At 51.0% G+C, this 17,413-nt stretch overlaps 1 protein-coding gene across 6 annotated transcripts in view; it reads right to left on the reverse strand.

The window, feature by feature from the left end:
• DNAH2 (dynein axonemal heavy chain 2) overlaps nucleotides 1–17,413 on the reverse strand; it is a 307,939-nt gene that overhangs the window by 112,735 nt on the left and 177,791 nt on the right. The gene's annotated exons all lie outside the window — the stretch shown is intronic.

Genomic DNA, 17,413 nt, shown 5'->3' on the forward strand with positions numbered 1-17,413 from the left:
TACTGCAAGCTACCAGAACAGTTCCCATAAACAAGCACTGACATACTCAGAAGAGAGGGTTACTCACTTTATGTAGTAACTGAGGGTATGTCTACACTACCCCGCTAGTTTGAACTAGCGGGGTAATGTATGCATACCGCACTTGCTAATGAAGCCCGGGATTTGAATTTCCCGGGCTTCATTAGCATAAGCGGGGAGCCGCCATTTTTAAATCCCCGCTGCTTCGAACCCCTTGTAGCGCGGCTACACAGGGCTCGAACTAGGTAGTTCGGACTAGGGTCCTATTCCGAACTACCGTTACTCCTCGTGAAACGAGGTGTACCGGTAGTTCGGAATAGGCACCCTAGTCCGAACTACCTAGTTCGAGCCCCGTGTAGCCGCGCTACACGGGGTTCGAAGCAGCGGGGATTTAAAAATGGCGGCTCCCCGCTTATGCTAATGAAGCCCGGGAAATTCAAATCCCGGGCTTCATTAGCAAGTGCGGTATGCATACATTACCCTCCTAGTTCGAACTAGGAGGGTAGTGTAGACATACCCTGAGGTTCTTCAAGATGGTTGTCCATGTGGGTGCTCTAACTTAGGTTTCTGGGGTGCCGTCGCATCTCTAGTCGGAGAATTTAGGTAGTAGTGTCTTCGGTAGGCTGCAAATGTGGGGCAGCCTTCACGCATTGGTGCAGCTACTCCACATGCACAATCAACCATCCCTTTGGTTCCTTCTCTGCCCCAGAAATAGGTGGTTCCAAAGTAGAGGGGAGGAAAGGTGGGTGGTGGAGCACCCAACAGGGACAGCCCTCTTGAAGAACATCAGTTACTGCACAAGGTGAGTAACCCTCTCTGAGGAGTGTCCCTGTAGGAGCTCCACCTTAGGTGACTATGAAGCAGTATTCGTGCCCAGAGGAGAGAGCTTTGGTTGATCGCTATTATGCATGGCAGCTAGTATTGTCTGGCCAAAGTGAGTGTCCTATGACAAGTAAGTTTCAAGTGTATAGTGCCTGGCAAACATATAAGCAGAGGACCAGGTGTCAGTTCTACAAATGTCTGTCAGAGATATGTTGTTCAAGTACTTTGTAGAAATCACCATTGCTCTTGTGGAACGAGCTGTAGCGGTAGATCCTGCCCCAAGGTACAGTAAGCCAGTCTTATATAGTTCGCGATCCATCTGGACAACCTCTGTTTGGAAATTGGCATGCCCCTGAATCTTTCAGTAGTTGATACTAATAATCTTGGTTATTTGCATATCTGTCTAGTTCTGTCCAAATAAACCATGACAGCTCTGCAGATGTTAACTGTGTGCAACTGCATGAGGTTTCATAAAGAAGGGTATGTCTACACTACAGCACTAATTCAAACTAATTTAGTTCGAATTAGTTAATTCGAACTAAGCTAATTCGAATTAGCGCATCTAGACTTAAAAACTAGTTTGAATTAGCATTTTGCTAATTCCAACTAGCATGTCCACACTGAGTGGACCCTGAACTGAGATTAAGGATGGCCGGAAGCAGTGCCGGCAGGGCATCAGATTAGGACTTAGAGTGTGGAGCTGCTGTCTCAGGCTAGTCAAGGGCTGTGCTTAAAGGACCCGACCCCCACCCCGGACAGACAGTACTCCTAAATTCTGCTTGCAAAGCAGTCCTGGCTTGGAGTGCCCTGAGTGCCCACACTCGGCACATCACAGCACTCGGCCATCAGCCCAGCTGCACTTGCCGCAGGCTGCAATCCGGAGGGGGGTCAATCAAGTGGCTTCAGGAGAGCTTCCACCCAGAGAAGCCCGCAAAGCCAGCCCAGTCCTCCCCATCGGGGGCTCGTACCCCATTCCTCCCTCACCTCCTTCCACTTACCCCTCCCTAGCCCCCCTTCCTGATGTACAAAATAAAGGACACGTGTGTTCAAAAATAGAAACTCTTTATTGAACAACACTTGGGGAGACTGGGAAAAGGAGGTGGGAGAGGGGAAGAGAGAGGGTGGGAGAGGGGAGGGCAACTACAATATCAGGGGTTTGGAACAGGTCCCATATGAAGAGAGGCTAAAGAGACTAGGACTTCTCAGCTTAGAAAAGAGGAGATGACTATTTGCTTTGTGAAGAAGAACTTTCTGTTATTAGTTTGAAGCCTGCTACCCATTCATTTCATTTGGTGTCCTTTAGTCCTTCTATTATGGGACCTAATGAAGAACTTTTCTTTATGCACCCTCTCCACACCACTCATGCTTTTATAGACCTCTATCATATCCCCCCTGTGGAACTCCTTGCTGCAGGAGGCTGTGAAGGCTAGAACGAGAACAGAGTTTAAAGAGAAGTGAGATAAAGTCATGGAGGTTGGGTCCATGGAGTGGTATTATCCAGGGGGTAGGAATGGTGTCCCTGGCCTCTGTTTGTGGAAGGCTGAAGATGGATGGCACGAGACAAATGGCTTGGTCATTGTCTTTGGTCCATCCCCTCCAGGGTACCTAGTGTTGGCTGCTGTTGAAAGACAGGCTACTGGGCTAGATGGACCTTTGGTCTGACCCAGTACGGCCATTCTAAGCTCAGGGCCGGGGGTCTCACTGGACCACCTTGATTTTCATGCCAACCTGCTCCTGGGTGGCCAGGCTGGCAGCTATCCTGCCCTAGACAGCCACTTTCCTGTGCCTAGTGCGGAGGTCGTGGATGAGGTCCACGATGTCTGCACTAGACCAGGCGGGTGCCTGCCTCTTGCAGACCCGGGCAGGCTCCCGGGAGCCGCCAGCCTGGTCCCGGGAAGAGGCGGAGGGCTGGGTGGCAGCGGGTGGCTGGCTCGAGCCATGCCAGGTGCAGGGTCTGCTGGCTGAGTGCTGAATGTAATCCAGAATGTGCTGGATGGGCACAGAGAAGAGATCAGTATTGTTTGTCTCTCACCAGGACTGGAAGCGATGCCATTTATAAAGGTAGGACTTCTGGGTGGTTTGATGCCTACTGTGTATCAGGACGTCCTTAACTGCCTGAAAGGATGCTAACTACGGGCCTTGGAGCCAGTTAGGAACCAAGCCGTGAGATGCGGTCAATCGATGTTTGGGTGAAGGAGCGTGCCATGCTGTTGTAAGACTAAATTGTGCAACTGTGACAGTCGCCGAGGTTGGGATAAGGACATCTGCATCAGTTGGCTCAACCAAGTCTGTCAGGGCCAAAAAAGCATTACCATTATCACTGTCGCCCCATCCGCGACTATCTTCCCTATCACCTGTGGTATAAGCGTGATTGGAGGGTTAGGTGTACAGGAGTTGGTGCGTCCCCCAATTAAGGAGGAAAGCATCCCCTTGAGAGGCGCTCCCTATGCCTGCCCTCGAGCAGTAAAGGCAGCACTTCTCTTTGTGTCGAGTAGCAAAAAGGTCCATGTCGGGGTAACCCCAGGTCTCAAAAAGGCTGCGGGCTACTTCGTCAAGCAGTTCCCATTCGTGCTGCAAATGAAAGGTTCTGCTCAGAGCATCGGCAATGGTATTGCTCTTGCCTGGGAGATATGCCACCGTGAGTATAATTCCGTGGCAGACAGCCCAATTCCAAAGTCAAATGGACTCTGCACAGAGGGATCAGGATCTGGCACCCCCCTCCCGACTGATATAGTAGACCGTGCAGATGTTGTCAGTAAGAATCTGTACCATGATTCCATGGATCCCGCGGAGGAAATGCCTGCAGGTGTTAAACACTGCCCGTAAATCCAGAAAGTTTATGTGGAGGAGGGACTCGTGATGTGACCATAGCCCCTGGACCTGGTGCTATTGCATATGTGCTCCCCAACCGGAAGCATCCGTAGTGATCTGGACGGATGGAGCCTGAGCATGAAAGGGGATGCCCGCTAATGTATTGCTCGGATCGAGCCACCATACCAGGGAGTCTCTCACTTGACTGGGGACAACCACAAGTTTGTGGGTATTGTCGGTGCCTGGCTTGTAGATTGTGAGCACCCAATGCTGAAGGCATCTCAAATGAAGTTGTGCATGAGGGACGACATACATGGTGGCCGCCCATGTGTCCCAAGAGCTTCAGGCATGTACATTTTTGAGAGCGGTGAGCAGGATATATACTAAGTCCTGGATAATCTGGGATCTGTCGATTGGGAGGTACACAGTAGCGATCTTGGACTCGTCTCGCCCCCAAAGAACTCGAGAGACTGGGATGGGATCAAAGAAGACTTTGGTATGTTGATGATGAGGCCTAGAGCCTCGAATGTGTCCCTGGTTGTATTGACTGCAGCTTGCACCCCGTCTGCTGTAGGGGCTTTCAATAGACAGTCATCCAGATAAGGAAAAATTGTGATGCCGGAATGCTGGAAGTGGGCAGCTATGATGGCTAGGATTTTGGAGAACACTCTTGGCGCTGCTGAAATGCCGAACGGAAGCACTGTGTACTGATAATGATCTTCACCCAGTGTGAAATGGAGGAACCTCCTGTGGGCACAGACATGAGGAAATATGCGTAATGAAAGTCGAGGGACACGAACCCGTCCCCTTCAGTCAGTGCTGGAATGACAGAGGCTAAAGTAACCATGTTGAATTTTTGTTTTCGTAGATGACGATTGAGTTTGCGGAGATCTAGGATAGGCCTCCATCCTCTGGACTTCTTTTGTGTGAGGAAGTACCGAGAATAGAAGCCTCTGCCTCTGAATTTGTATGGAACACTCTCCACCGCTCCGCTGGTCAATAGATGTGCGACCTCCTGCCACAGCAAAGGTTCATGAGAGGGGTTCCTGAAAAGGGACGGGGAAGGAGGGGTGGGAGGGGGCTGACTGGAAAAAGGAATGGTGATGCTGGATATAACGATCTCTCTAACCCACCGGTCTGTTGTTATAGCAAACCAGCAGGGATGATAAGGTCTCAAGCGACAGTGGAATAAGAGAGAGTTACTCACCTTATGCAGTAACGTCTGTTCTTCAAGATGTGTGTTCCCATGGGTGCTCCACTCGAGGTGCTAGGCTTGTCCCGGCACCGCAAAACAGAGAATCTTCATTAGCAGTAGCCCAGCTGGCCTGCGCATGTGCTCCTGCTGCCTCACGCTGTTACAGCTGAGTGTGGGCTGGCTTGTCAGTTTCCTCCCAACAGGAAGTGTCTGAAAGATAAAAACAGAAGGTCCAAAGCAGGGAGGAGGATGGGATGTGGAGCACCCACGGGGGACACACATCTTGAAGAACAGACATTACTGCACAAGGTGAGTAACTCTCTCTTCTTTGTCGAGTAGTGTCCCCGAGGGGGCTCCACTTGAGGTGAGTACGCAAGCAGAGGTCCAATGTTATCGCTATGCTTCGGACTTATGGCCTCTGTATAGTGGCCAGAACTGCTTGCGCCACCGCAGAATTGTTCTTCAATATTTTTGCGAGGGCATAGTGTCTGGCAAAAGTAAGGGCAGATGACCAAGTTGCTGCACGGCATATATCCTGCAAGGGTACACCTTTAAGGTAAGCAGTGGACGCGGCCATGCCTCTGGTGGAGTAGTGTGAGGTTGTCTCGGTAAAGGTTCATGCTGTAGGGCGTAACAACATGTAATACAAGAGAAGATTAAGTTGGAAATGCATTGTGCGGAGAGCTGTTGGCCTTTCGAACGCTCAGCAGTGCCTATAAAAAGATGCCGAGACTTCCTGAAAGCACGTGTTCTGTTCAGGTAGAAGGCCAGCGCTCGTCTGATGTCGAGCAAATGTAGACGTGAGTCTTCTGGTGAAGAATGTGGTTTTAGGTAGAATGTTAGCAGGGCTATGGGTTCGTTTATATGAAAAGGAGAGTTCACCTTTGGGAGGAAAGGCAAATGAACACGGAGCACTACCCCATGCTCAGAGAATAATGTGTATGGTGGGTCGACAGATAAAGCTGCCAATTCACTAACTTGGCGTGCTGAAGTGATTGCCAGCAGGAATGACACCTACATTGTGAGCATGCGCAAGTCACAAGTTGCTAATGGCTCAAAGGGGAGGCGAGTTAGAGTGTCCAATACTAAAGCCAAGTCCCACGGCTCTGGTGGAATCCTGTAAGCCGGATACAGATTCCCGAGTCCCTTTAGGAACCTTTTAGAGAGCGGATGGGTGAACAGCGAATGACCATTGATGGGGAGACGGAAGGCCAAGATTAATGCCAGATGAACTTTAAGCGAAGCGATTGCCAATCCCGCTCTCCTTAGGTGGAGAATGTAATCAAGGACCTGCTGAACAGGTAAGGACACAGGATCAAAATTCCTCACTACACACCAAGATTGGAACTGATACCATTTATAGAGGTAGGTCTTGAGAGTGGTTTGTCGCCTGCTGTTTATCAACACATGCCTCACCGCCTGAGAGCAGGTCATTTCTGGAGCCAGTTAGGAGCCACGCAGTCAGATGCATGCGATCAATGTCCGGATGCACCATCGTACCGTGCTGTTGAGACAGCAAGTTGGACAGCCTCAGTAGTCGTAGTGACTGATCCACCGACATCCTCGACAATTGCGTCAGCCAAGTCTGTCAAGGCCAAAAGGGTGTTATGAAAACCACTGTTGCGCCCTCCAATTCTATCTTCTCCAGCGCCCTCGGAATGAGAGGAAGAGGAGGAAAAGCGTAGAGTAGATGGTGGTGACTCCAGTCAAGTAGGAAGGCATCCCCCAAGGAATTTGTGCCGACGCCTGCTCGCAAGCAATAATGCTCGCGAGCACAACTTTCTGTTGTGATGGGTGGCAAAGAGGGTCTATACTCGGGAAGCCCCAGAGATGGAAAAGATCGTGAACAACTTTGTTGTGCAACTCCCATTTGTGTTGAGGAAGGAAGTGTCTGCTGAGAGTATCGGCGACGACATTGTCCTTGCCGGGAAGGTATAATGCGGTAAGGGTTATACCATGCCGAATTGCCCAGTTCCACAGACGTATAGCTTCTGCACAAAGGCGGTGTGAGTGCGCGCTGCCTTGCCTGTTGATATAGTAAACCATGCATATATTGTCAGTGAGAATGTGAACCATAAGACCTCGGATCATGTGAAGGAAGTGCTTGCAGGTGTTGAATACAGCTCGCAACTCGAGGAAATGTATGTGCTGTAGGGACTCCTGGGGAGTCCAGAGCCCCTGAATCCAATGCTCCTGTAGATGGGCACCCCAACCAATCAAGGAAGCGTCTGTTGTGATCTGCATTGAGGGCTTCTGCCCGTGAATGGGGACTCCCGCTAGCAAATTTTGGGGACTGCCCCACCATGTTAAAGTCCTGACATGCTTGGGAATCGATACTGTTCTGTTCATGCCGTGTACACCTGGTGTGTAAACAGTAAATAGCCAGTGCTGGAGGCTGTGCAGGTGGAGTCTTGCATGTGACACCATATATGTGGTGGCAGCCATATGCCTGAGCAGTTGTAGGCAGGTAAGTATGCGGGATTTGGGAGCAGATGACACAATCTGAACCAAATACTGAATCGACTCAAAACTCGTTGTGGGTAAGTATACCCTTGTGATCAGTGCATCGAGCCTCGCGCCGATAAATTCCAGGTTGTGACTCGGTGACAGGGACGATTTGTCGAAGTTGATTATGAGCCCCAAAGCCTTGAACACCATCGTGGTAGTGGCAACTGCCCATGTAGCCTCGTCAAGGGTAGGGGACTTTCATAGGCAGTAGCTGAGATAGTCTAAAATTGTGATATCAAGACGTCGAAGGTAAGCAGCCACCACTGCTAGGGTCTTGGAAAATACTTGTGGTGCTGCTGAAAGACCGAAGGGTAACACCTGATATTGGTAATATTCTGAGCCCACTACAAAACAAAGGAATCGCCTGTGGACCGGGTGAATCATTATATGGAAACAGGCATTTTGCAAGTCGAGGGACGCGAACCAATCCCCTTTGTCGAGGGCCAGGATGATAGAGGCTAATGTAACCATCTTGAATTTCTGTTTCTACAGGTGACGGTTGAGTCAACGCAGGTCCAGGAGAGGTCTCCAAACACCTGACTTCTTCTCGGTGAGGAAGTACCGAGAGTAAAAACCTCTCCCATGGAATTGAATGGGCACCCTCTCCACTGCCCAAATCATATGTAGACAAGAAACCTCTTGCTGTAGAAGAGTCTCATGAGAGGGGTCCCTGAAAAGGGACAGGGAGGATGGGGAGGGGGAGTGATTGAGTTGAAAGGAATGGCATATCCTGAAGTGACTAAGTCATTGACCTAATGGTCGGTGGAAATCAGAGACCAACGGTGTTGACAAGGTCTCAACTGATGATGGAATACAGCCTGCGGATTGTGTAGAGCCTCCATCAAAAGGGTGGTGCGCAGTCCCTTGACCGACATGTCAAATTTGCTGCCGTCCCTGCTGGTGGCCAGGCGCCTTGTTAGGTTGTTGTCTTCATTTATGTTGGCGCTGTCTTGGCCTCTGCTGCTCATATGGTTTGGTACGGAATGTTGTGTAAGAGAAAGGTCTCTGTTTGTTATAGGGCATATATCTCTTGCGCTTTTATGGAGGCGCATACATCCTCAGTGTTCTTAAGGAGTTTTTGCCTGAGTGGAACACCTGATCGGTGGATTGAGCAAAGTGTGACTGGCGATCGAAGGGTAAATCCTCTACCTTATTTAGTAAATCTTTCAGGGCAGCAGCTTGATGTAACCAGGAAGCATGACACATAACTATGGCAGTAGCTGTGGCATGAGCCCCTGCATGTGTCAAAAGCGATCTGCAATGGTGTTTGGGCCGTAGTGTAGTCCTCCTGTATTACTGCCTTTAGAATTTGACTCTTTGAGTCCGGTAAATGTTCTAAAAGGGAAACTAATTTTGAATAATTGTCAAAATCGTGATTTGCGAGGGGAGCTGGGTAATTACACATTCTCAGCGCTGAAGTGATGGAGAAATACATTTTCCTGCCCAAGAGGTCTAGGCGTTTCACCTCCTTGTCATTTGCAGTATTTTCAGCCTGTCCTGTCTTGGACCTTTGTTGTGCGGTGTCCATGACAAGGGAATTGGGCTGGGGGTGAGTAAATAATGACTCCATACCTTTCTGGTTTATGAAATATTTCTTGTCTGATCGTTTGTTGGTCAGCATGGACATAGCTGGAGTTTGCCAGATGTTGTTGGCAATTTCCAAAATGGCGTCGTCAAAGGGACGTGCCAACTTCGATTTCTGGGAAGATTGCAAGTTCTGAAGCGAAGGATGATGTTTCTGTTGCACATCCGTAGTTTGAATGCTCTGAGATTGAGCAACCCTCTTAAAGAGTTCTTGAAATTGCTTATGGTCCTCAGTTGGAGATAAATCTCCGGGGAACACTGCGTCATCTGGTGATGAAGATGAGTGGTCAGCAGCGGAATCAGGCTGTGAGGTTCCTGGCTTGGAGTGTGGTTGTCCTGCTGTTCCTCGTGAGTTTGGATTGAGACAGTGTCCTCCGCAGGAATTGGTGGAACCTTTAGAGAATGGGACTCTAATGGTGCAAGACATGGAGACACTGTTCTACTGGAGCCCGGGAATCGCGAATGTGAATACCTCCTGCCAGATGAAGAATGATGTTCATGGTAGTAATGGTCGTAATATGAGCCTGGTGAGCATCTCGGAGAATACCCTCTTAGAGTCCCATACCGAGGCGAATATCCTGAGGGTCTTGAAGACCTTGGTGAAATAGATCTTCTGGAGTAGTGGGAGGGAAATTGTGACGGCACCGCGGGGACAGCCGCCGCTGCCGTCACAGCAGTCCCCGAGCCCCACACCCCTAAAATCCTCGCTGCGGTTTTTTGCGGGGAAGACGAAGCTGCGAGGCGAACATGTGCCACCTGCTCCGGGGCCGTCCCAAGGGGTAATGCCAAGGCATGGGCTGATGTCAGGGGAGGCACCGGAAGCCGGAGTCGTGTCCCTGTCCTTAGGGTCCTGGGTCGGGACCTGGAGTGAGGGAGGGTCCAGGTCCCCCTCTCTTCTGTCAGGTGGTGCCATTGGCGGAGGCCTCGTGGTAGCAGGAGCCCGGTAGGGCCGGCCACCGGGAGCGCCACAAATGAATAGTAAAAAGGAAAAGGAAAGACACAAAGACCTCAAGAACTGGGATGTGGGAAAGGGGGAGCACTCACGGGAGAGAGAGATTTATGCCTTGACCCCAATGATGACCCGGCTGTAGATATAAGGGGAGGCGCAGACTGTGACAGAGATCCAGAATAATGTACACCATAATACCTCCGTGGCGGTGAGTGATGAGGTGACCTGTAGTAATGGTCCCTGGTTGATCTATAACAAGGAGCGTGGTGATGGCTGCCAGTGTATGACGAGGTCGGTGACACAGGTCCAGGAGAGAAAACAGCACGGTCTGGAATGAGCGATGGTGTTCGGACTCATCCTAACTTGTGCTGTGCCTTGGTCTGCCTGGAGCAGTTGAAAGGGGAAGAGGGTGCCGTCTGCAATGAGGTGGGTGGTAAAGAGACAGTCTGCATTGACTGGCTGTAGCTTAGCTGAAGCACCAGTGCCGCTGGACTGGGTGCCGCAGGATTTAATTGCGGGACCGGAGGAGGAAGTGTTGGTGCCGAGGGCTGTGGAGTTACGGTGCCTGCCTGTGGCACTGATGCTGATGCAGGTGTCTCCGGCACCGAGGGAAGCAGAGGTGTAGTTACCGGCACCACTGCTCCGGGTGCCGGCACAATTGCGCTCATCTGCACCGGATAAGCCAGTGCCGGGGCAGCTACTGCCGGCTTCAAACCGGCAGTTGAAGCCGTTGCCAGCGCCAAATCAGGTCACGGCGCTTTTGTAGGTGCCGATCCCGGGTCTTTGGTACGGGCAGAGTTTGGGGCTGGTGAGCTGCAGCCCTTGCCCGTCCTGTCAACGGGATGCCTCGGCAGAACGCCAGAGGCACCCGGTCTGTCTCCGACACACATCCTCTCAGAGGGGTTAGAGGTTCTGTAAGGAGACCCTCGAGCAGGTGGATGAGCCTCATGCGTCCATGAGGTAGCAGGAAACGGCTCAGTCGTTTCAGAGGTCTGAAGGGCTTTGTTAAATAAAAGCACCCTCAGCCTCAGCTCCCGGTCCCGCCTGGCACGGGCGGTTAACTTAGTGCTGTGACTGCACTTAAGCGGCACACGTCCCTCTCCAAAGCATTTTATACACTGCGAGTGCCAATCCGATGCAGTGGGTGCATTTCTTAAATCCAGGTGATTCTGGCATAGTCTTTGACTATTGACTGAGGCTAAAAACTTGAACTATGACGAGAAAAAAATTTGTTTTAAATAGAACTGTAACTATCAAGAAAACAACTAAGTTAACTCTAACAAATAGTAAAACTGAGAAAACACTACTCGACGAAAAACTTGGTTACTTTGTGGGAAGCCTCCAGGAGGGGAATAGTGTGCAGTCCTTTGACTGACACATCAAACTTGCTGTCGGGGTTGTTGCTGGTTTGACATCTTGCTAGGTTGTTGCAGTCGTTACTGAGGCCGCTGTCTTTGCCTCAGCTGGTCATAAGGCCTGAAGCAGGGTGCAGCATATGAGAATGGTCTTTGTCTATTATAGGGACTGACTCTCTTGTGTCTAAAAGGTGGCGTGTACATCCCAAGCGTCCTCAGGGTGGTACAAGAATCCTTCCCGGAGTGGAAGACCTGATCGGTGTTCTGAGCAAATAAGGACTGCCGATCAAAAGGCAAGTCCTCCACTTTCGGCTGGTGGTCAGATGAAGCCAGGAAGCACGGCGCATGACCACGGAAGTTGCCGTGGTTCAGGATGCCGTGTCGGCAATATCGAGGGAAATTTGCAGCGCAGTGCGGGCTGCCGTATAACCCTCCTGCACCACAACCTTCAGGACTTGTTACTTGGACTCGGGCAAATATTCCATAAGGGGAACCAACTTGAAATAGTTGTCAAAATCGTAATTCGCAAGTTGGGCCGAGTAATTGGCCATCCTGAGGGTTGCTGTGGCGGAAGAGTAAACTTTCCTTCCCAGCAGATCCAGCCGTTTTGCTTCTTTATCAGGCTCTGTGTTCCTGCCTTGTCCTATTTTCAACTTTTGCTGTGCAGCATCGACAACAATGGAGTTGGGATGGGGATGCATGAAAAGAAACTCTGCATCCTTCGCATCAACAAAATATTTCTTATCCGTGCATTTGTTCATTGGCGGCACAGAAGCTGGGGTCTGCGAGATGTCATTGGATATCTCTAGGATTGCTTCATCAAAGGGGAGAGCCAGCTTTGATCTATTTGAATGTTGCAAATTTCTCAGGAGACCATGTTGTTTCTGAGGCGCGTCGGTAGTGTGTAAGTTCTGTGAGTGGGCTACCCTTTTGAATAATTCTTGAAATTGCTTGTAGTTTTCTACAGGGGAAGAGTCGCCATGGAAAATTGCATCGTCTGGTGAAGAAGACGATTGATCAGTTGGAGAGTCCATCTGCTGCTCTTCACAGGAGGGAGACTGACTACTGTCCCTGTCGTGATGGGTCAAAGTTGAGGGAGCATCATCCATGGGCGTTGGAGGAGCCTGCCCAGGAGGAAAGATGTCCTGAGTCAGTAGTTGTGGTGAGTGAGACCGAGGACGCTCCGGTGACACCGCTGGAAGAGTATGGGCGCTCTCAGTTGTAATTAATAGGTGTATTGACTACCATGATGATGTCCATGCTGGAAGCGCCGAGGAGAGTATGAACTCGCACTCCTGTATCGATAGTAGCGCAAGTTAGGAGGTGACACCAGAGATCACGATCGTACTGAGTAATGTGATGGTGACCGCAAGTGGTACAAATGGTGGTATCGTGGAGGCATGAAAGATCTCTGTGGGGATCTCCAATAGCATTGTGAGGGTGATCTGTAGCGGCTATAGTCACATCTGTCGTGGTGAGGTGAGGGCGAAGGCTCGGGAGAATACACAGCCCTATCCGGGCTGGGTGAAGATATGCGTACACGCCGAGTTTTCCTCTGGGCTTTGGTCGGTACCATGGTCGTTAGTGGAGGAGGGACCATGGGTACCGGACTACCCGGTACAGAGATCACAGAACCAGGCTCTGAGAGTTCCTGGGCGCCAGGGTAGGTGATGCAGATGTTGGGCTCAAGTTTGATGGCATGGGCAGTGCTGCCTAAGCTGTCTGCGTGAGATGGACTCTTGGCGCCATAGATGGTGCCATCGAACTTGAGCCCAACATCTGCAGTGCCGGGACGAGCCCAACACCTGTAGTGGAGCACCAACGGGGACACTACTCGAAGACCGGTCTATAGTTTCCTGGGTTGTTTTTATTTCCCTTTTTATAGATGGACACTATATTTACCCTTTTCCAATCTTCTGGAATCTCTCCTGACTTCCATGACTTTTCAAACATGACAGCTAAAGGCTCAGATACCTCCTCTATCAGCTTCTTGAGTATTCTAGGATGCATTTCATCAGGGCCTGGTGACTCTTAGTTGCAGGTATATGCAGGGCCGATTTTAGGCCAATTCAGCCGATTCCCCAGCGTGGGGCCCCGCTTGCACGGGGCCCCCGGGCGCACACATTGTGACGTCTCGGGTGCATGGCGCATGCACCGTATGCCCGGGCAGGGCCACGCATGCATTGTACTCCCAGGGCACTGCACATGCATAGGCCCCTAGACGCACTGCGCATGCATCATGACATCTGGGATGCATGGCACATGCATTGTGCCTCCGGCGCACGATGCATGCGCCGTGCCACCCGGGGTCCCGCGCATGTGCGGCGCCACCCCCAGAATCGGGCCCCGCACTCCGTAGAGCCGGCCCTGGGTATATGGATGCCCAGAGTCTTTAAAGTGGAATTGGAATCTTTAAGGATGTGTAGTGAAGCATCTGTGGAGTCAACAAATAACTTAGAGCTCTCAAAGGACAAGTGAAGCCAGGACACACTTCTCATCACCACAGCCATGGCAATAGATTGAGCTGCCGTGTCTGAAGAGTTCAAGCCGCTTGTAATGCTATGTGGGAAATGAGGGCATATTCATTTATGTTTGCCCTAAGCTGCTCCCTTTTATTGTCTGGAAGACTTACAATAAAATGTGCCATCTGCTCAAATATGCGGTGTATGTATTTGGCTAGGAGGGCAGTGTAATTAGCAATGCATAATTGCAATGATGCAGATGAATAAGCTTTCCTGCCCATTAGGTCTAAACGCTTCCATTCTTTATTGTAAGGAGTAGTCTGGGCAGTACTTTGTTTTCCTCTGGTTAACTCCCAAGAGAGTCTGGGGAGGGGTAAGAGAACAGAAAATCAGCCCCTTGTGACACTACATAATATTTTCTGTCTGATCTTTTACAGAGTGTTGGAATGATAGCAAGTGTCTGCCACATGGATTTGACTGGGTCCATCAGGGCTGGGTTCATTGGCAGTGCCAGTTTTGCCAAGAGGGAGGCATGAAGTATATTCGTTAGTTTGCACTGGGACTCTGGCAGGTTCACCAGAGAGATCCAACACATCTGCCACCCTCTTGTAGAGCTCCAGAAACAACTTAAAGTCATCCCCTGATGTAGAGAGTGTAGACATTATAGTATTGTCAGGCAATGAGGATGAGATGTGGGTGGGACGTGGAGAAGTAGCAGAGATGTCTTCATTAATGGTATCTGGGTTATCGTCTTCCTGCACATGTGACATGTCCAGAGACTGCACCAATGGAACCTATGCTGTGCAGGAGGGCAGCGACTGAGGCTGAGGTTGCTGCTGCTATGCCCTATACAACACCAAAAGATCACAGTAGGGCCAGTTGGAGAGCACTGGCATTGAAAGGAACAGCCATTGTGATGGTTGCCACTGAGGGGTGTCTGTGATTGCTTCGGAGAAGAGTGTCTAAGCCAGGGGTGGCCAACCCATTAGAGGCAAAGAGCTAAAACAGCGGTAGATAGAGCGCGAAGAGCCACGTACTGGGGGAAGAGGCAGGAGCGGGGAGTTGTTGAGAAAAAAAAAAACACCGGGGGAAAATAGGTGCTGGTACACAGTCCTGGGGCATACCGTCATAAAAAAAGCACTGGGAATGGGTGAGAGGTACAAGCTCTGGGAGGGAATTTGGGTGCAGGAGGAAGTAGAGAAGAGGATGCTGGCTCGGGAGGGGGCTCCATACTGGACAGTGTTGGGGTCAAGGGGAGGGTTGAGGTGCTGAGCAAACTGCAGGCTTGTGGCTGTGAAGGTGCAGGAGTTTGGACTGGGGTGCATGAGGGGCTCAGGGCAAGGAGTATGATGGGCTCAGGACACAGATTTGCAGTATATGGATGGTGCAGGAGTGTTGTGGCAGAAGCCTGGGGATGTAGGGGTGCAGGAGTTTGGCGATATGAGAGGCTCTGGACAGGGGGTTCCAGTGTATGATAGGCTCAGGTTTGGGAACGGGTGTGTGTGTGTGTGTGCAGAAGTATTATGATGCTGCGGCTAGATGGGGGCTTGTTGGCCAGACTTACTTTTTAAATAAACTATTCTGTCAAACACGAAATGTTTCGGCGTTGTCTTTATTTGGGGGGGTGGGGACACCTGTTCTGAGTCAGGGGTCACTGACCCACAGAAAAGTCAGTCGGGGCCACACAAGTGAGATTAAAAAAAAACAACTGCTCTAAAAAACCCCAAGCCTCACTAATGTGGCCCCAACTGTGCTGGTGGGGGCAGGGGACAGGGTGCTGGAGCAGGGTGCTGGTGGGTGCTGGGGCAGGGTACTCATGGGAGGGTCTGGCTAGGAGAGGTCTGGCCAGGAGGAGGGGACAGAGATAGCTGGGGCCAATACCTGGGGATCCCGTGTCTCAGGAAGTACGCTGGCTGCTCTTCCCCTCCCGTCCCACAGGCACTCCCCCTGCTCTAACCCAATCCCCCTCCCCTTCCCCAGAGCCAGGTACACACACACACACACTCTAACCCAATCCCCCTCCCCGACTAACCTTATGCCCAGGTCCCGGAGCCGCCGCTGATGCCGCCACACCCAGAGCCCCTGCTGCTAGCAGATGCAGGCTGGGATGCTGTGTGTGACATGGTCTGCACGTGAAGGATATGACACAGTGTGCTGGGGGCCCTGAGCAGAACGGCGCAGGCGGTGAGCACGCACACAGCTCACAGCAGCCCGGCCGTGAGAGTGGCTGACCTGAGCAGTTCTGGGTTCCATCCCCGTTCTGTCAGGAGCAGCAATTTTTTTCTTCAGGAGCCACGGGTTGGCAACCCCTGGTCTAGGAGTATGGGTACCTTCTATAGGCTCTTCATCCTCATCGCTCAACAGAGACGGTACCAATTTTGCCCAAGTAGAGAGGCTGAACCTAGCTGAGGTTGGGGTACCATTGGTGCCAAACAATGGAGTGGTTGGTGCCAACGTGACCCATAATTCCTCGATTGTCCTGAAGAGCTGTGGTGCCACAGTCACTGGTGCCAGAGGTGGTGCCATGGCCGGTGCCAGCGGGATATGCTATGCCGTCGGTGCCGAGTGCTTGTGTTTCTTTGGCACTGAGGGTGGCATAGATGTGCTTGGTGCTGTGCTATAATATGGCTTTTTCGGTGTGGACGCAGAACTGGAAAATACTAGTGGTTTTGACCTGCTCAGTGACTTAGAGTTGGCTTTAGTAAGGTCCTTAGCACCTCGAGACGCATGGGTGCCTGAGGGTTCTCTCTCTCGACGCCTTAGGTGCAACCAGTACCAAGGACATTTTGTGAGGTGGTGCCCGCTTTTTTGAGGGGGAGTCACCTGTGGAGGCTGAGTGGGCTCGCTTCTTGGACTGCTGGTCTGATTCAGAGTCCCTGGTGCTGGAGCCCAAAGGAGCTGCCTTTTCCAATACCACCACCATTGGGGATGGCTGCCTGGGCAGTGTCAAGCGTCCCCTTCCTGCTTCTTCACGTGGGAACTAACGATACGGCCAAGAATGACCTTGAGCGGGTTACTGTGGATTATGTAGTGCTGGGAAGAAGGATCCAAGAATTCGGAGCACAAGTGGTGTTCTCATCCATCCTCCCTGTTGAAGGGAAAGGACTGGGCAGGGATCGTTGAATTGAGGAAGTAAATGCGTGGTTGCGCAGGTGGTGTCCCAGAGAGAGCTTTGGTTTCTTCGACCATGGGACTCTGTTCCGGGCACAAGGATTGTTAAGAAGAGATGGGATCCACCTAACCAAGATAAGAAGGAGCATCTTCGTGGGCAGGCTTGCAAACCTACTGAGGCGGGCTTTAAACTAGGTTTGTTGGGGGACGGTGACCAAAACCCTGAGGGGAGTGGGAAAGTCGGATACCAGGAAGAAATGCAAAGAGGAACAAGCAACAAAGAAGGACCCCTGATTCGAATGGAGAAGATAGGGTGATCAACTGGTTATCTGAGGTGTTTGTACACTAATGCAAGAAGTCTGGGCAACAAACAGGAAGAACTGGAGGCCCTGGCCCAGTCCAAGAAATATAATTTAATTGGGATGACTCGCATAACTGGAGCGCTGTCATGGAAGGGTATAGACTGCTCAGGAAGAACAGGCAGGGGAGAAAAGGAGGAGGAGTTGCACTATATGTAAGAAAGCACTATGATTGCTCTGAACTCTAGTATAAAGAGGGAGAAAAACCTGTTGAGAGTCTATGGGTTAAGTTTAGAGGA

The sequence above is a fragment of the Pelodiscus sinensis genome, chromosome 22, assembly GCF_052426305.1.
Source record: "Pelodiscus sinensis isolate ZL-2025 chromosome 22, ASM5242630v1, whole genome shotgun sequence".
Classification (NCBI taxonomy): domain Eukaryota; kingdom Metazoa; phylum Chordata; order Testudines; family Trionychidae; genus Pelodiscus; species Pelodiscus sinensis.